We start from the raw sequence: 19779 nt of genomic DNA, 5'->3' as shown, positions 1-19779 counted from the left end.
TAAGAACTCCAAGTACATCAAAAAGAGAGAGAGAGAGTGTGTGTGTGTGTGTGTGTGTGACCCTGGAGGCAGGAAGACCAATCAGGAAAGAGGATGGGAGTGCCTGGGTGGCTCAGTTAAGTGTCTGCCTTCTGTTCAGGTCATGATCCTGGGGTCCGGGAGTCCTGGGATCCAGCTCTATGTCCTGCTCCTGGTTGGCGAGGAGCCTGCTTCTTCCTCTACCTGCTGCTCCCTCTGCTTGTGTGCTCACTGTCAAATAAATAAATAAAATCTTAAAAAAAAAAAAAAAAAAAAAAAAGGAGGGACACCTGGATGGCTCAGCAGTTAAGCATCTGCCTTCGGCTCAGGGTATGAACCTGGAGTCCCGGGATGGAGTCCCACATCAGGCACCCTGCATGGAGCTTGCTTCTCCCTCTGCCTATGTCTCTGCCTCTCTCTCTGTATCTCTCAGGAATAAATAAAGTCTTTAAAAAAAAAAAAAAAAAGGAGAGAGGATGATAAAACTTGTTCAGGCAAAAGGGCCTAGAACAGGGTTTCCCAAACCTTAGCATGTGTATGGATCAGCTGGGGATCTCATTAAAATCCAGAGTTTAATTCAGTAGATCTGGGGTGGGGCCTGAGATTCAGCATTTTCTAATCAACTCCCAAGTGGTGCTGATGCTGCCCGTCCAGGACCACACTTCCAATAGGCCCGGCTTAGACCAGGGCCCTGAGTAGCCGGAGGTAGCCATTGAACATGTTTTATTTGACTCACACAGTACTGTAAAAATTAACATTTTTTATTATACTTATTTCCCTATTTTCATGTGCGTTCAAAACTTTTCATTATTTTAAAAAAAAGTGTTTTTAAGTAAACTGCCAAAATCTAAAGGTGATTTTACATAGATATAAATGTCTCACTTCCTGGCTCCCCAAGAATTTGGCCGCTCTGGCCGCACTGGGCGCACAGTCCTGCCTAGCAACCATGAGTGTCCCTGGTGGGTCCCCAGCTGGCCCCAGGTCCCTGCGCTCGGCGGCGCACAGCACGGTGGTCCCGCAGCCCCTGGGACCGCCGCCGAGCGCACATCCAGCGCCCTGTGGCCACCCCAGCGAGGTGCTAACCCCCTGGCAGCCCGGGGAGGAGGGACGCTGCTGCGGTCGGGGACAGGCCGCCGCCCCAGGGCCGCGAGCACCGGCGACCACCTGTTTTCCGCGCGCAGACGAGCCCCCGGCACGCGCTCGCAGGGCCCCGCCCCCGAGCCCAGGGCGTCCGCGGGTCGCGCGCCTCCCCGGGCCGTCCGGTTCCGTGGTCGCCCCACCCCCACGTCTAGCGTACCCCCAGCACCGGCCCCCAGTCCTGCGTCGCCCTCCCCGCCCCGGAGGCCCCCCCGCCCCCCGAGCCCCCTTACCCCGCGGCGCTGCGGCTCGGGGAGGCGAGACCCGCGCGCACCTGGCCCGCCCCGCGGCGCCTGTGGCCGGCTGTCCCTCCGCCGCCGCGTCCAGCGGTGTCGCCTCTGCGACCGCCGCCACCACCGCGGCAAAGCCACCTGCGCGTGACCCTCGATCACCAAGTCCTCCCCCCACACACACACACACGCACACGTGCGCGCGCGCTCTGCCCTTAGAGGTGGGAGCTTGGCCCTGGGGGCAGTCACAGGGGGGCCCGAGCCAAGCCCCGGGGTTAGGAAGACCACGGCCCCCTCTCCCTCGTCCGCCAAGAAAAGTTAGTTGTCTCTGCCGCTGGGTTTCTGGGCGGCAGGACCCCCTCGCACGTTCCTCCCTCCCCGTGCAGTCACTCCTTTTGCTAATCCCCAAATGCACAGTGGCCCCCCGCCAGGAGGATGCACACTGGCTGTCCGTCCCCCGACCAGGAACCCTTCGCCTGTCCTAAGAAAACCACAAGGCGTGGGGAGTCAACCTTCGTCTCTAAGTCCCTGAAGGAACTACGCCCTCCTACCAGCAGTTTTCAATCCGTGACTTAACTGGTGCTGAAAATGGACTTGCCGCCGCCGGTTTATTTAACCCCTTTGTGACCCGAATGAAATAGCGTCATGGTTGGGGTATCACATGAACTGTTTTATTTAGGTACAGCGCCTAGAACAGTGTCTGGCACCCATTAGGAACTGGGTAGTGTTAGCCGCTGGCGCTGTCTGCTTGCATTCCGCACGACAGCCCTGCACCAAAGCTCAAATGGAACACAAGATCTTCCCAGCGTGGAAACCAGCTCATTCCCTTCCTCTTTAAGACAAGTGATGTAAACCAGAGAATGGTGGCCAAGTGTGTCCTGCAGAATCTGTTCTGTTTGATTTCGTGGCTGTCTTGGGAAAATGTGAGTTGACGGTCAACACTTAAAAATGGAGAGATCACATAAGCAAGGGGATTTTCAGTAACTCTTTGAAACAATAGAAAGTTGGAGCCAAACCTAGCCCACCTTCCTGGAGGCAGGAGCTCACTTGTGGGCTCTTCAAAGAGGTGTTTCCTCTGATTAGTTGGTTTCCTCTAGACCCACCCGCTCCTTTACAAGATTTTCCGCCCCGTGAGGCCTTTCAAGTTTGGCCTAAGGCCTACTGCTGAGTTTTGTCCAGTTTCCCCCGAAGAAATAGCTTTCATTATCCCCATTTTATAGAAAAAGAAACTGAGGTTCAGAGAGGTCTAGTAAGGGGCACTTGAATGGCTCAGTGGGTGAAGCATCTGCCTTAAGGCTCAGGTCATGATCCCAGGGTCCTGGGATAGAGCCTCACACCAGGCTCCCTGCTCAACAGGGAAGCCTGCTTCTCCCTCTCCCTCTGCTGTTCCCTCTGCTTGTGTGCTCTCCCTATCTTAACTGAATAAAATCTTTAAAAAAAAAAAAAAGGCGGGGGTGGGGGGGGAAGGAAGATCTAGGAAATTATCCAAGGTCACACAGCTAATACACAGCAAAAACTGAAGTTGGGGAAACCTGGGTGGCTCAGTGACTGAGTGTCTGCCTTTGGCTCAGGGCATGATCCTGGGGTTCTGGGACCGAGTCCTGCAACGGGCTCCTTGCAGGGAGCCTGCTTCTCCCTCTGCCTGTGTCTCTGCCCCTCTCTCTGTCTCTCATGAATAAATAAAATCTTAAAAAAAAAAAAAAAAAAAACTAAGTTGGGACCCTTTATGCCCGGAGGGTCTGAGCATGAGCAGGGGAAGCATAAAGGGGAAAAGTGGTTTACACCAAGTCATCTTTTTGGAAGGAGCATTTTTATTAATAGCACACTCTGAATGCCAATTTTTTAGGATTGTTTAACAAGAATTTCAATTTTTAGCTTCATCTACGTTGGCAATGTCCTCTCCCACACTCACTCCACCTCCTTATTTTTCTCATTTAAGGCACTCTGAAAAATTCTAGGGGCTTAGCTGAAATCGAAAATGTTTCTTATTTCCTCCGTTTCAAGTTACTGGCAACCGTAGGTGTTCTTTCCTTTCCATTTCTTCTTTTTAGCTTCTTTATTTATATTTTACTCTTTGTAGTTTGTAAATTTCCTCCAACCAGCTGCTTGCAAAATCAAAATGTCTTTACCACTAAGTTTCCAGGGAGGGGTTTTTTTTGGCCCAATAAACATACATATGAGAAAAAAACATTTGTGGACACACACACCTATATGTACACGCCCTAAAAGATTCTTGGTATCTCTCCAGGTCTCACTGTCCCAAAATGTTTTCATATATCTTAAAACCAAATGCCAGAGTCACTCACTCCATAACTGTACCCTGCACATGCAAGTTTTAGAACAGTTTGGTTGCAACTATTAGCCAGAAATATGACCTTACATTATTGTCAATGTATAAATGTTGACAACTCATTCAAAAGAATTTTAGAGCACTTGGGTGGCTCAGTTGGTTAAGTGTCTGCCTTTAGCAAGGGTATGATCCTGGGGTCCTGGGATAGAGCCCCACACCAGGCTCCCTGCTCAGCAGGGAACCTATTTCTCCCTCTCCCTCTGCCTGCCACTCCCCCTGCTTGTGTGCTTGCTTGTGCTCTCTGTCTCTAATAAATAAATAAAATCTTAAAAAAAAAAAAAAAAGAATTTTAAACACAGTGAAGACATTGCCCATCACCACCACTACCACCAAAAAAAAGAGATGGATATCCAGGAAGGGGGCAACAAGTTCATGACCTGTTCCCAACTTTCAGGGTGACTGGTATGTCTAGTTTTGCAGTCAGTGGGGAAAGCTCTCTGCCTTGATACTTTTCTCTATCTTCCTTGGTCCCTTGGGCCCCTGGATCCCTTTGATCCTTTCCACGTTGATAGTGTGGGTTGTCCACCATTCTATTCCATATAATTACTCTGCAGGGTGGGAGGGCTGGGTGGACAAAAGGAGGGGGGCCATTCAGAGATAATGAATGGGAGAAGAAGGAGGAGGAAGAGCTCGTCACTGTGGTCTAACCTCAACCTCAGTCATCATTCTGATGTTACTCAAAGTGTGGTCCCTAGGCCAGCAGCATTGGCAGCAACTGGGAACTTGTTAGAAATGCAGATTCTTAGGCCCCACCCTAGACCTCCCTATCAGATCCTCTGGAGCAGGGCTCCGAGGGAATCTATGGGTTAGTCCTCTAGGGAACTCTCATGAGTACTAAAGTTTGGGGTTAATCTCTGGGTGCTTTTATGTTAAAGTAATCTCTCTCCACCTTAATGTTATTTTATCAAAGCCGCCCCCCCTTCTACCCTGTTATCCTGGCCAGACCCCAGACAGAAAGGGAGACTAGAAATGCCTCCCACCACACTGAGAATTTTGAATAACTTCATTCCTTGCCTTTGGAATATGATCTTTAATTCAGTAATAAGTGAATAACCCAATAAAATGGGGGCAAAATATCTAAACAGTTCACAAAAGAAGGTATATAAATGGCCAATAAGCACCTGAAAAGGTGTGCAAAGGCATTAATCATCAGGGAAATGCAAATTAAAACGTCAATGAGATACCACTACATGCCTCCCACAATGGCTAAAATTAGTAAGAACACAGACAATATTGAGTGTGAGGACGTGGAGCAACTAGAAGTTTCATGCATTGTTGGTGGAAATGCAAAACAGTACAACTTTGGAAAAGAATTTGGCAATATTTTTAAAGCTGGATATACACTTATCACACAACCCAGCAATTCCACTCCCAGGCATTTACCCAAGATAAATGAAAACATATGCCCATACAGAGACTTGGACACAGCAGCTTTATTCATTAAAGCCCCAACCTGGGGATGCCTGGGTGGCTCACTGGTTGAGTGTCTGCCTTCGGCTCAGGGCGTGATCCAGGGGTCCTACGATCAAGTCCCCCATCGGGCTCCTTGCATGGAGCCTGCTTCTCCCTCTGCCTAGGTCTCTGCCTCTGTCTCTGCGTCTCTCATGAATAAATAAATTAAATATTTAAAAATAAAATAAGTAAATAAAGCCCCAACCTGGAAGTGACCCAGATGTCCACTGATGTGTGCACAGAGAAAGAAATGGTGGCCTATTCACAGAAGGGAATACTATTTAGCAACAGAAAAAAATGTGCTCCTGACACACGGAATAACATGGATATATATCAAAAACATCATGCTGAGCAAAAGAAGCCAGACAGAAGAAGTATTACGCATGGTATTATTCCATTTATATGGAATTCTAGGGATCAACAGTGATACAAAGTAGATCAGTCAATGGCTGTCAGGGAGGGGATGGCGATTAATGGCAAAAAGATATGAGGAAAGTTTCTGGGGTGATGGAAATGTTCCGCATCTTTACTGGAGTGGTGGTTACACAGGTATATAAATCTGTCAAACCTCATCCAACCATCCACTTAAAATGGGTGCACTGTTGCCCATGAATCACGCTGCCATTGAGATGACTGTTCTAGCACGATTGCCCATAAATGACTCTTCGATAAACATGATTATTTTTAAGTGCCTGGCCTGGCCTAGCTGTGCCCAGGAGGGGATCGCTAACACCAAAGGGACAGAGACGTCTCTGGCATTCTGACTCCCTTGGTGCTGAGCCTGGGCTGTCTGTTCCTGCTGCAGCTTAGAGGCAGGTCAGCAGTGCAGAGGTTTTCCCCACATCAAATAACTTCAAAAGTCCCGTAATAGGCAATCGAGCGCCTCCAGCTCAATGCAATTACCGAGCGCTCCTCATTCTGCCCTTTGAACCAGCAGACAACCCCGGGAGGGAAAATCTGTAGAGAACTCAGGGGCCACTTTTGGGGCTCTCTGGGGACCCTCACCAGCCACCTGCAGGCTCCTGTGAGCCAGCCTCCAACACTGCCTTCCTAATTGGAGTCTGGATCACTAAGGCCACATTCCCTGGTTCCAGAGCCTTTTTGAAGGCAGAAGAAAGCCAAGCCACTGACATTTCCAGAGAGCCGGATCTGTGTCTGAGGGCAAAGTAGAGCCACCGGGTCCCTCACCGCTAGGAGGCGCCACCCCTGGAGGATGACTACTGTGGGAATGGCAACCCTGGACCTGGGCAGCACAGCAGCCCCACATGAAGCCTGGAACTATCTCCACTGCAAAGGTCTCTGGCATTAGCTAGAATAATCCCGATGAGGAATCAGTTTTGTTTGTATGGATGTGTATTTGCTTGAGCTACTCAAAAGTTGATGGATAACTGAGTGTTTATAGTCCCTTTGACAAACCTTACTCATCCCAGTCCTAGGAAAGGAGCAGGCCTGTGAGTTCCTCAGAGAATCAGTCGGCGCCTTCTGAATTCTCCACAGATCCCTGAGGCTCTAACAATACTATAGACTAAGCAGCTTCAACAACAAACATTACTGCTCACAGTCTGGGAGCTGGAAGTCTGAGATGGGGTGCCGGCTTGGCAAAGTCCCTCATGAGTGCTTTCTTGCTGGTTATGTCCTCACAGGGCTTTCCTTGGTGTGTGCACACCGAGAGCTCTTGTGTCCCTTCCTCTTTTTATAAGGAGTTGGAGGGCCCCACTCTCATAACCCAGTCTCACCTAATCACCTCCCAAAGGCTCCACCTCCAGATACCATCACATTAGGGTTAGGATTCCATCAGAGGAATTTTAGGACACAACATCCAATCCATAGGCAGCACCTGCCTCTGACCCACTCTGCCTCCATGATGTAAAATGGTACAACTTTGGAAATCAGTTTGCAGACCCCTAAAAAGTTAAAGGTACACTTACCATGTGACTCAGCAGCCCTACTCCTAGACATGTACAGAAAAGGCAGCACTGGGTTTGAATCCAGACCTGTTCATTTCCAGTCATGTGACCTAGAGCAAATGATTCAGCCACCCCGGGTGTCAGCGTTCTACTCATCTGTGAAATGGGGATAATAGTAATGCTTTATTCATTCATTTAATCAATATGTATTGAGCACCTCTGTAAACTCAGCCGTGGGTAGGCAGTGGTGGATGAGACAGATAGGGGACGCCTGGGTGGCTCAGCAGTTGAGCGTCTGATCCTGGGGTCCAAGATCGAGTCCCACATGGGGCTCCCCGCAGGGAGCCTGCTTCTCCCTCTGCCTGTGTCTCTGCCTCTCTCTCTCCCTCTCTCTCTCTATCATGAATAATAAAGTCTTTGTGCTCGCTTCGGCAATTTGATAAGACAGGGCTATCCTCAAAAAAGGTTTACAGTTTAGGAAGGAGCGTAAACATTAAACAAATAAGGAGACAAGTTTATCATTACAAATGGTGATACAGGCTAGAAAGGAAAAGAACAGGGAGCTGACAGAGAGGTTAACATGGGGTGCTGAATTTAATTTTTTTTATTTTATTTTTAAGCAATCACTATTCCCAAGGTGAGACCCAAACCCACAACCCTGAGATCAAGAGTCGCCCACTCTGCTGAATAAGCCAGCAAGGCACCCCTGAGATGCTGAATTTAAATGAGTGAGAGGGACCCCTGGGTGGCTTAGTGGTTGAGCCTCTGCCGTCAGCTCAGGCCGTGATCCCGGGGTCCTGGAATCCAGTCCAGCTTCAGGCCCCTTGTGGGGAGCCTGCTTCTCAATCTGTTTGTGTCTCTGCCTCTGTGTGTCTCTCATGAACAAATAAATAAAATATTTGAAAAAAAATGAGGAGTGAGAGAAGGCTTTTCTGGGGAGATGGCCCAAAAAAAAAAGCATAGGGACAGGGGAGTCGGGTGGGAGGATGGGGTGACTGGGTGACAGGCACTGAGGAGGGCACTTGACAGGATGAGCAGTGGGTGTTATACATGTTGGCAAGTCGAACTTCAATAAAATATACATATACATGTATTATATATATAGAAAGCATAGGGACAGAAGTGCCTGGGAAAAGGCCCTGAGGTCACAGAACCTCCGCATCTGCAGAAAAGTGCAGCTAGAGTAAAGAAGGAGGCGCTGGGGGACTAGGTTACACCTGCACTATAGCCCAGATGGAGCATTTGGACATTATCTCACGAGCAGTGGAGAGCATCCAAATCTGGCTTTGTGGGTTCATAAACTGTCCCTGCCTCTGGGCACATGGAGGGCACGGACAGGCGAAAGGAAGAGGCAGACCCTCCAGAGCCAGAGGCTGTGTGCACAAGCAGGGGACTATCCAGGCGTGTCCGGGTAGCTGCAGAAGAAGGGGGACTTCACACAGCAGCCGGAACCTCCAAAGTTTGTCCAGAGGTCTTACCGGGTACATTGCTTGGTCTTAAGAAGTCACCTTACCCTCTCAATGCGTTGTCCTGGTAAATGGCTCCCACCCCAAAATGGTGGGTGGAACGCATATTGCCAGGGCAGGGAGGGGTGAGGGGCCTGTGAGCTCCCCAGATCCCCAGCTCCCAGGTCAAGCTGGAGTCACATCCCCCCTCTGACCTCCACCAACACTGCCCACCTCGTGACTGTGACCGTGACCGTTCCCCATCCGCTGCCTTTCTCACAGGGTGTCTGGAGCAGTCAGCAAGAGAATTTGCTAGCATGGAGGTGGCTCGTTGGCGGCTATCTGGCCACATAGGGGCCAGATCCCACAGCAATCCATACAGGCACCTAGAAAACACAGATCATGATAATGATTTCCAAAATAAGTAACCATTCTTTTCAGGGAGAGCCCCATGATCTGAGCCACTGGTTGATTAAGGCCCCTAGGCTGGGGTCAGATCGCTCTGGGGATTATAAGTGTCCTGGTGTGATTTAATAAAGATGATTATGTTAGCAGTCTCCTTGGATATAAACACACAACATTCTATTCAGATAATGGCACCAGTGCCTCCTTGCAAGGCATTGAGAATGTCCAAGGCTGTCCTAGTTCAGAGGACAACCTTTCTCATTGAAGACGTTTTCATGTTGGCGAGGACAGGATTTGTTGGCTCTCCCTGAAGTCTTGTAGGTCAATTTTAGTAAGGGCTTCTAGGTTTGTTATAATGTCCTCCAGGCCAGTGGAGGGCACAAAGACAGGCTTGGTGACACATAGTGTCCAGATGACCTTAGCACCACGTTGCTCTGTTAGGGCCGCGTCTTTGGAAACGGCCCCCACTGTGGACATGGTGGGCAGAGGGTACATTCCAAGGACAGGGGAGGCAGTGAGCAGCCTCTGGTTGCCCAGGTCCAACTGGAGGATCAAGCGGCAGTCACGTCCTCTTGAAGACCCCCTCCAACGGCAGACCCTGAGACAAAGATGTGAGAGCAAGTGATGTATTTGGTGGAAGTGGACTCTGGTAGAGGAGAGGATAAGGCAAAGGAAGCAAATATAGAGCATAACACTAAGCAGATTACCACTGGGGCAACAGGACCCAAATCTACACTCAACATAACCCCCTGCCCAGGGGCAAGATATTTATCCAGCAGCTACCACCCATCATCGGTTGAGGCTGGCTCGAGGAGGAGGGAGCAGTGCTAATTCCTGGCACTTGTAGCCTGCCTATAAATAGCCAGATAAACTCTCAGCTGAGCCTTAGGGGTTACTGTTGGGAGCCATCAGCTCTGCAAGCCCAGACATGGGGTGTGTCAAGGGGATATAAGCAGGGTGCTCACTACATCTGCTACAGGGAGTCAGTGAAGGATTTTAAGAAGAGATTTTCAAAGCTCACTCTGGTAGAGAATAAGCTATAGGCAACAGGAATGGCAGTAAAAGTCCAGCTTGGAGCCTGCTGGCAGGAGTGCAGGAGGGGACAGTCATAGTTTGGACCAGGATGGTGGCAGTGGGGGTGGACAGAAGTGGGAAGGTTGGAGATATATTTGGAAGTAGGAACTGCAGGACTTGGCAACAGGGCGGATGCGGGAATAAGGGCAAGAGGACCATCAAGGGAGGCGCCTACGTTTCTACCTCTGTGAGTGAGGTGAACAAAGAGGCTGTTCCCTGAGGGGGAAGACTGAGGAAGGGGATGCTGGTGTCATTGAGGAATTCAAGGAAATTAAATGAGCTCTTTTAGGAGAATGCCCCTCATCCAGGGCCTTCCCCACGTTAGGCACTCAGTGTGGTTCTGTTTTTCCTTCCATTCCCACGGTCTGGGAAGGTGAGATTCAAGCCTCTGGGACTCATGACAAATGATGAGTTTGCAACATTTCATCTCTGGGAAATAACACAGTGGAAACAAGCCTCACAACCCACCTGGACAGGTTCCTGGGACTCCATGTGGCATCCCCACCCAGTACTGCAGGCAAATTCCAGAAATTACCTTTGGTCCTGCTAAACTAGGGGCAAATCATTCCCTGGCTTGCAGTGACTGTGGCATAAGCTGAGCATTAGAACAACATAGTCCTGGTCTGCTGGTGGTATGTTTTTAATTTAGTGGATTTCAGTGGCTCAGTTTTCCTCTTAACATGTGGCTTAAAAATAAAAACAGGACAGCAAATGTTTGAGATTTGTCCCAGAAGATTTGAATTAGTCACTCATGTATTCAACAAACATTAGCATCTCGTGTTTTGAGGCAACCAATAGAAGAAAGAGGGAAGCTTTATTAAGGAGATAAATCACAGAGGCAGAGGTGAATGGTTCACTAAGAAAGAAACCACAGTGAGAGAAGAAGGGGTGATTATGTCCACAGGCGGCTTTACAGGAAATATGGGACCGTAGAATGACCTAGTAGGCCTGGAGACAGAGACGTGCAGAATCACCTGAACAGCAGCAAAAATTGGTACCACCACTTTAGAAAACAGTTTAGCAATGTCTTCTAGAACTAAACACGCATAGACACTGTAATCCAGCAATTCCATTCTGATGGAAATGCACCCATCTGCCCACTGAGAGACATGTGCTAGAATGTTCCAGGTGGTATTATCCCTAATAGCAAAAAAAAAAAAAAAAAAAATTAAAACAAAAGAAAGAAACCGAACCCCAATGCCCACCAACAGTAAAATGGATGAATACGTTATGGTATATTCACATGTGGAGTATCATGTCCTGCACAGCAAGGCGAATAAGTGGTTTACAATGTGCAATAACGTGGGTGATTCATGCACAAAGCCGCAATTCTAATAATAATACATTAATATTATTAATATTATTATTATTGCATTTGGATCTGCTCTTCAGTAATTCTTTCCTTCAGGAAATATTGAGCAGTTGCTACGAGAACATACACTGTTCTAGGTACTAGAGGTATAGATAGTAAGCAGGACCATCAAATCCCCTTGCTGTCATGGAGTTCACATTCTAGTAGGGGCGAACAAACAGCAAACAAGTAGTATATATATCCAGAGTCTCTGAGAATGTTTTAGTTTGGGTTTTGGCTTTTTAATGGAAGTAAACAACTTAATGACCAAGATTGAACTAAATGAATATTATGCCTTAAACCCGGAGTGAATGGGCCCTTATGGGGAGGGGTGGCCCTTGAACAGACATCAAGGGACCAATGAAACTCCTAGAATTACATGCAAAATGTTATATGTCTGGGGATTTTTCTGGGGAGATAGTCCAAGGCATTCTCAGATTCTTAAAAACATCATTGACCAACAAAGAGTTCAGAATCCCACCATTCTCTCTAATTTCACTTAAGGTACATGCAAACATTTTCAGGGCACATGCCGACAATCACCGGGATCAACAGTATTCTGCTTGATTTGCTTCACATTATTTCTCTGAAGTAGTAAATGCACAGCCATGTCCTGCTTGTCATCCGTAAATGCTACAAAAAATTGCACTGTGCCACATTCTGTTCACCCAACCACTCTCTTAACATCAGGCACACGGTCATTTCTCTACCCTGGCCATTCCATGAATGTTGCTGTAAATACCTTTGTACAGATTTGTTTGTTGCTTCTAAGGGGGTTTCTTGGAGGGTATTTGAAAACTGCAAGAAGTGGGTCAAATGAGACCCACGCCTTAATACTCCTAGGATGCTACTCATCACATTTTGAATGCAGCAAGAAGGGCTATTAAAAATCACCTGCAGGATAAGACAAAAGGGATCGTTTTTGCTTTAATTCATCATTGATCTTCCTCTTTCCCACTGTAATAATAGTCATCTATCCTTGGTAAAATAGGAGAGTGAAACATAGTACTTATTACAATAATGGAAAAATACCTATTTTCTGGCAAGACATTTCATGCTTCTATGCCTTTGGAAGTTCCACTCAAATCTTTTCCTATCATTCACCATAACCAATGTGTCAGTTTCAGGGTAAACAGGCAAGATGGGGATGGGGGGTTGGGGGGGTGAAGGGTGGAATGTTGCCATGGTAACAAAGGATTTCAGTGATGAGTATCCATGGTGATTGTTGCTAAATTCTGAGAGGTTTTAAATGCTTTTTTAAAAATACATAACAACTGTGCAGCTGCTGAGGATGTTCTGAGGGGAAGAGAGGAATGAGTTGTTTGCACTTTTATGGATACGCTTGGCGTGGTTTGGCAGGAAGGAGATAAGGCAGTTTAAGGACAGGCGTGCTCTACGTGTGATACTATTTAGCAGTTATCGAGGACTGCTATCCCTCTCATACAGAATCCTCCCACACATCTGGGTACCATTTGTACCTCGATGGCCTCCTTGACAGGGTAACACCTGAGATAAACTCAGGCAGAGACCAGCCCCCACCCTGCTCCTTCCCTGGGCACCCTGCTCCCACCACTGCCTTGGACTAGAAACACGTAGATCTCTGAGCAGAACTGAGAGTTCCCAAGGGGCAAACCTCTTTGGAAGCTTAAAATAGGTACCGGGGAGTGCAAAGCAAAGACTATTTCTTGTTTCACTCACATGGATGTGAGTATGGGTTGAAGAAATGGAACTAGAACTCAGATCTTCTAATTCCTAATCCAGAGTTCACTTATTCTCCTTTTTTATTAGAATGAACTTTGACTATGAACAGCAGAGACCCAATGTAATAGAAACTGTAAACAATAGAAGTTCATTTTTCTTTAAAAAAAATCTGAGGTTCAAGAGTCGAGGCTTCCTCTATTTTGTTGCTTCCCTGTATGAAGACTCCATTCTTAGGGTCACCTCATTATCCAGCATGGCTGCCTGATTCCAGTCATCACATCCAAATTCCAATCAACAGGAAAGAGAAAAAGGTGAAGAAATAAAGGCAAAGGACCCAAACAGCTGCCTCTTAAAGAATGTTCCTGAAAGCTACCATTTGACACTTCCTTTTTTTATCTACTGCAGGGCCTCCTCTAGTGAGAAAGGAGGGTGGGCACAAGAAAAGAAGGTCTCACAGTCCAGGTTCATCTAAAGTGAGGACCTGTAGTAGTTCTTGAGAGATAATTTTAGACCACATTAATCACCTTGGGAGAAATTGATCCCCTTTCCATTCCCTTTCAAACCTAATAAACGACAAGGGGAAAATCTCAGGCTGGTGGTACAGATACTGAACACTTGCTGTTGTCTCTTTTCAACAGAGAGCCAGTCTCAGCCCAAAGCTCTAAGGGTAGCTAAATATTAAACTTGGTGTGCAGAGCAGATACTAACTTTTGTTTTATGTGAGTTGCTGTCTTAACCAATCACAGTTGCCTTCCTAGAACTTAATATCATTGTTTTGTTTGCCTTGTATTAATGTTCATGTACTTTCTATTTGGGTGAGGAATAAGATTTTCCATTTACATCTGTGATTTTTTTTCCTTTTAAATAAAAGGCTTCACATTTTATAAGTGAACTAATTTAAGGGAGAAAACCTTTACATAAACAACAGTACAGGTAGCACATGGATGTGTTAAAAGCCTGGTTGAAAAATGAGACACACAGATTTGGTAGACAATTCCAGCTGAGCCTGGAAGAGGCCTCTGTTCTAATCCTAGTCCTGCTGCTGACTTGCTGTGTGACCTTAGACAAATCCTTCACCTCTCTGGGCCTCTGTGTTTACACCTGTAAAATGAACAAAACTAGACCCAATAGTTGCTAAGATCTCTGCCCTAAAGGAATTCTGGTGTCCAAATACAACTCCCAAGAACCCCAGCTATCATAACACTCCTCCAGAAATACCAGCTTTGCCTTGGTGAGCATTTGAGTGTACATAAACAGCAAACACTTGGCTTAGCGATGGAGATTAATCTGTATTCAGAGCATTGCAAATAAATAAATATTTTTAAGCCAGTGGAGAGCTATCTCCCAAACATACAAAATTAGACTTAATTATTTTTAAAACAATACATCTCTTAATTTGCAAATGAGCAGAACAGAATGCTAAGCAGGGTCTTATTTTGGATGCTAACTACAGTTGCTTTTTCAATTGAAGATTTTCATACTCTCTCTTCACACTTCCCCTCAACTGTTTATTAATAACTCTGCCTTTTCCTTGGTTTTAAATTATCCCTAAATATTAAACCCGGTGTGCAGAGCAGATGCTAACTTTGTTTTACATGAGTGGCTTGTCATATTATAATCCAAAACAAAAGACCCATTTCCCATTTTCTCAAGAAATGGTCTCCTTGAAAGCTCTGGACTTCCAACCAGAGGGAGAAACAGGCCCACTGTCCCTAAGACATGTCAATACCTGAGTGCCCAGGCGTATCAAAAAACATTTGAAAATTACAAAGAGATTACAAAGAGTCCCTACAAAGGGACTACTTTATGCCTGCATATTGGAGAAAATGGAAACGTCTGACTATAGCAAGTGTTGGCAAGGATTGGCATTTCTATAGACAAGAAGCCAATCCAGCAAAGTGGTATGTGTGGTGGATAGAACAATAACTATGGAGTCACTCACTCAACAAATATTTATTGAGCGCATACTATGTGCCAAGCACTGTTCTTAATGCTAGGAATGCAGGAGAGCATGACAGACAAAACACCTTGTTTTCATGAAGCTGACATTCTCATGGAGAAGGGTGGATAACCAACAAAAGAAGTAAGTGATACAGTATGTTAAATACTGAGAAGTCCGAGGGAGAAGAATAAAGAAAGAGGAGGGAATCAGGGTGGCAGGAAAGAACTATTATTTTTTTTTAAAAGTTGTCAGAGATGGATCAGGGAGGTGACTTCTGAGCAAGGTCTTGAAACAGGTCTATGTGGCTGTCTAACGAAGAGTTTCCTAGGCAAAGGGAACAGCCAATGCAAAGGCCCTGAGGTAGAAGCATTCCTGGTATGATTAAGGAAGAGCAAGGAGGTCTGTGTGACTGAATTGAGGAGGGCAAAAGGACAAATGACAAGAGATCAGGACAAAGAAGGAACATATGGGGCTTACAAACCATTATAAGCCAGGGCGAGGCTGCAGGGAGTAAGATGGGAGCCACAGAAGAGTTTTAAGCAGAGGAGGGACTTAGCATCTCAGGGACTGCTGGGCTGAGAACAGACCATAGGGTGGAGGCGGTGGGGGGACATAATCAGGGAGGCCAGGGCAGAGACTGCCATGACAGTCCGGGTGAGATGTGACAGTGGCTGGACACAGTGATGGCAGTGGGGGTGGGGAAAAGTATGAAGGTTCAGATGTATTTTGAAAGAAGAAACAGGATCCCTGGGTGGCGCAGCGGTTGAGCGCCTGCCTTTGGCCCAGGGCCTGATCCTGGAGACCTGGGATCGAGTCCCACATCAGGCTCCCTGCATGGAGCCTGCTTCTCCCTCTGCCTGTGTCTCTGCCTCTATCTCTCTCCCTCTCTATGTCTATCATGAATAAATAAATAAAACCTTTAAAAAGAAAGAAGAAACATGTTATATGAAGTCCAGGTGAAGCTGAGTTTAATCCAAGTTCACCCACTTTCTTAAGCATATCACTTACCCTCTCTGAGCCTCGGCTCCTTATTATAAAATGGTCTGGTGAGAAGTCCGTGAGCTGGTGCTTTGCAAATCAAAGCTATTTTACCATCATTTGCTCCAGCCAGCGTCCATCCTCTGGCGACCATGGAGGCCCGGAGGGTCACAGAGCTGTGTTCTGATATGGAAAAAGGAAGCGGGGTTAACTAGAGTGGATCCTGATATGTTGGCGTCACCAGCAGCCCAGGAGCACGATGGGTCACAGGCATAAGGGGGGACTGACCAGCACATGACCCGGGCTTGGTCAGACGCCAGAACCCTCTTCCTCCGTCTGCCCCTGATGGCCTTTCTGCACACTGAAGATGTGGGGAGAACAAAATAATTATGCCCTGCCTTTCCTGGTATCTTTCTGCTGGGGACCCAAAGTGCTTTTCCTCCTGTGGAGGCTCCCGGCTGCTGAGCCTTGCAGGGAGGTCACAGACAGGGACAGACACAGGACTAGCAGAGTCTCTCTGCTACCTTCAGAGCCCCTGGGAGGAATATGAGCTAATTCAGAAGAATGTCCATCCTGTTCTAAAAGGATGGATAGGGGATCCCTGGGTGGCGCAGCGGTTTGGCGCCTGCCTTTGGCCCAGGGCGCGATCCTGGAGACCCGGGATCGAATCCCACATCGGGCTCCCGGTGCATGGAGCCTGCTTCTCCCTCTGCCTGTGTCTCTGCCTCTCTCTCTCTCTCTCTCTCTCTATCATAAATAAATTAAAAAAATAAAAAAAAATAAAACATAAAAAAAATAAAAATTAAAAAAAAATAAAAGGATGGATAGATAGGCCCTTTGGGGGGCACTTCTTTTAGAAATGGTAAAATTCAACACAGAAAAATGAAGCTATGAAACCTTCAAATATTTGTGGAAGCAGTCTTATGTAATTCATACTGATTACCAACAAAATCAGCTAATCCAGTTCTGCCGTAATCAAGCTGGAAATCAGCCTAACATCATTAAGTCAATCAACAAACACTGTCATTTCACATGTCACTCAGGCATGCTTTTCCTGATCTCTCACCTAAAATAACATCCCAGTGTCTGGCACATAGTAGGCCCTCAATAAGTATTGAATGAGTGAATGAATGAATCAAGGAACAAGGGAACAGCTCTTTGAGGTAGGCAGAACTGGCCTATCTTTGCATTTGAGTAAACTGAAACTCTGCCCACATTGAAGCAAATAGTTCAAAGGAGGGGGAGAAAGGGACTAATGGGGGTGCCTACCATGTGCCAGGGCCTGTGCCAGGTGTACTGTACGGGCTCCCACCTGAATCCTTTAACAATTGTGATAAGGGCATGATTATCCCCCCCTCCCCACCTCACAGATGGCCAGCAAAGTTCGAGAAAGGGAGGCAGAAAAATGCTTCCCCACCACCACCCCCACTGCTTCCCTGGCGTCTTCATCCGGATCCCTGGAACCTGGGACTAAGCTACCTTACACGACGAGAGGGAATTAAAGGTACCAAGCAGCTGACCTTAAAATGAAGAGATTGTCCCGGCCCGTCACAGGGTCCTTTACATGTGGAAGAAGGAAGGAGATCAGCGTGACAGGTGAAATGTGAGAAAGACTCACCTGGCAATTGCTGTTTTGGAGAATGGAGGAAGTTGCCACAAGCCGAGGGATGCGACTGTCCTCCAGGATGCTGGAAAGCGCAAGGAGGAGCGTTCTCCCGAGGGCTCCCGAAAGGCACGCAGAGCTACTGACACCTTCATTTCAGTCCATTCGGACATCTGCCCCCCAGCTGTGAGATAATGAATTTGTGTTTTTAAGCCACTACAAGGACACTAGGGATGGGCGTCTGCCTTTGGCTCAGGGCGTGATCCCAGGATCCAGATCGAGTCCTTCATCAGGCTCCCTGTGAGGAGCCTGCTTCTCCCTCTACCTGAGTCTCTGCCTCTCTCTCTCCATGTCTCTCACGAATAAATAAATCTTTAATTAAAAAAAGAAAGAAAAAAAAAGAAAAAAAAGAAAAGAAAGAAAGAAGGAAAGAAGAAAGAAGGAAAGAAAGAAAGAAAGAAAGAAAGAAGAAAGAAAGAAAGAAAGAAAGAAAGAAAGAAAGAAAGAAAGAAAGAAAGAAAGAAAGAAAGAAAGAAAGAAAGAAAGAAAGAAAGAAAGAAAGAAAAAAAGAAAAAAAGAAAAAACAAGAACTTTAAGCCACTACACATATGGCCACTTGTTACAGCTTGGGTGGTAAACCGAGAGGTACCTCATGACCACCCCAGAGTAAGTGTTTGCGATAGATGCCTAGGTCACTGCTGCCCTCAAGGGGACTTGCACGGCTCCCAGACTGACCGTCCTGTCCCTGTGTCGTGCCCAAGATTGCGAATCCGAGAAACCACCAAGGAGCCGACACCGATGCAAACACACAAGGGTTTATCTACAAGCTCGAGCTTGGGTCCAAGTGTACCCGACACAGCAGAGCAGGGACTTGGACCCCGAGGTGGGTTCCAGCTTAGTTTTAAGGGCTGGTCTAGGGACCCCTGGGTGGCGCAGTGGTTTGGCGCCTGCCTTTGGCCCAGGGCGCGATCCTGGAGACCCGGAATCGAATCCCATGTCGGGCTCCTGGTGCATGGAGCCTGCTTCTCCCTCTGCCTGTGTCTCTGCCTCTCTCTCTCTCTCTCTGTGTGTGACTATCATAAATAAATAAAAAATTTAAAATTAAAAAAAAAAAAAAAAGGGCTGGTCTAGGGGACCTCCAGAAGGGGCGGAGGAATTTCTGTTTACATTCTGTTATGGGGCTTTCAAGGGCATTGAGCTCTGTTCTTATTCTAATAGGGGCTTCCTGCCCTTGCCCTGGGCTCTGTTTTTATTCTAATATGGGGCTTTCTAGGATTTTAAGCGGTAAGCTGTTTTCTTCCCGTAACTGTAGTAAGGTAGAGTTCAACTCTTATTCACAGGGGCCTGGGATGGGTGTACTTGTGCTAACGCTGAACTTAAAGCGGAATGGCCTTAATTTTCTCGGCCTCCACACCTGGCTGAGTGGGCAGCAGGGCTATGACCTCTCTCCAGCCATGGTTGATTGGACCAGAGAGGGACAACCAAGCCCAAACAGGTGAGAGACTCCGCCCAGAATTTGAAATGGACACAGATGCTTCAAATTAGTTTCTGTTTGGAGCAGCCTCAATGCCAAATCTAGTTTGTGAATGGGTTTTGTTTTTTAAGATTTTATTTATTGATTTGAGATAGAGCAGGAATAAGGAGAGGGGGACAGAGGGAGCCTGATGTGGGGCTCGATCCCAGGACCCCAGGATCATGACCTGAGCCGAAGGCCAACACTTAACCTACTGACCCACCCAGGTGCCTGAGAACAGGGTTTATTAGACCTGCACTATGCTATAAAATATTTTTTTCTTTAGTTACCCATATGTTTTGATCTTAAAATTTTTTACTTGCAAAATCTGGATGACCTGCTACTCAAAATCCAGAGTCCCTGGCAACCCCAACCCACAGCCCTGCACAGCAGTAACTGGCCAGAGTGGTGTTCAGTTCCTGTCCTTAGGAATCTCACACTCCTCTTTGCCACACGTCACCCCACTCTCCATTTCCTTCCCAACACCAAGAGCAGGCACCCATCAATATCTACCATCCTGCCTGGACTGTTTGCCTCACAAATAGAGAGATGTTTCTCCAGACTCACACTTGTCAGCCCCTCCGCACCTGCTCTCCCTACTCCCCATCCTGGCCAAAGCATGATGACCCTGTGGACAGCCCAGTGGGTTCCCAGGCCCTCTGGAGTCCAGCTG

General features: G+C 47.2%; 1 protein-coding gene and 1 long non-coding RNA gene across 3 annotated transcripts in view; both read right to left on the bottom strand.

Moving 5' to 3' along the window:
* The window catches only part of RPH3A (rabphilin 3A), a 267775-nt gene extending 266363 nt beyond the window's left edge, over positions 1-1412 (bottom strand). Inside the window, exon 1 of the mRNA XM_077875711.1 lies at positions 1389-1412. The gene's annotated coding sequence lies outside the window, so the exon portion shown is untranslated. The remainder of the gene's footprint in view (positions 1-1388) is intronic.
* Positions 1413-2043: 631 nt separating this feature from the next.
* On the bottom strand, positions 2044-13727 carry LOC144299881 (uncharacterized). 2 transcript variants are annotated; one of them, XR_013366523.1, is made up of 4 exons: positions 12402-13727; positions 8774-9542; positions 7116-7250; positions 2044-2326 (listed from the first exon to the last, which is right to left on the bottom strand). It is a non-coding gene; the product is annotated as an uncharacterized LOC144299881 (long non-coding RNA). The 2 variants fall into 2 exon arrangements; XR_013366524.1 differs by having other exon boundaries at positions 8774-8925; positions 12402-13572.
* Between the last annotated feature and the right edge of the window lie 6052 nt (positions 13728-19779).

Source organism: Canis aureus, chromosome 27, assembly GCF_053574225.1.
Source record: "Canis aureus isolate CA01 chromosome 27, VMU_Caureus_v.1.0, whole genome shotgun sequence".
NCBI classification, from domain to species: Eukaryota; Metazoa; Chordata; class Mammalia; order Carnivora; family Canidae; genus Canis; species Canis aureus.
This window is presented reverse-complemented; position numbering and strand designations above follow the sequence as displayed.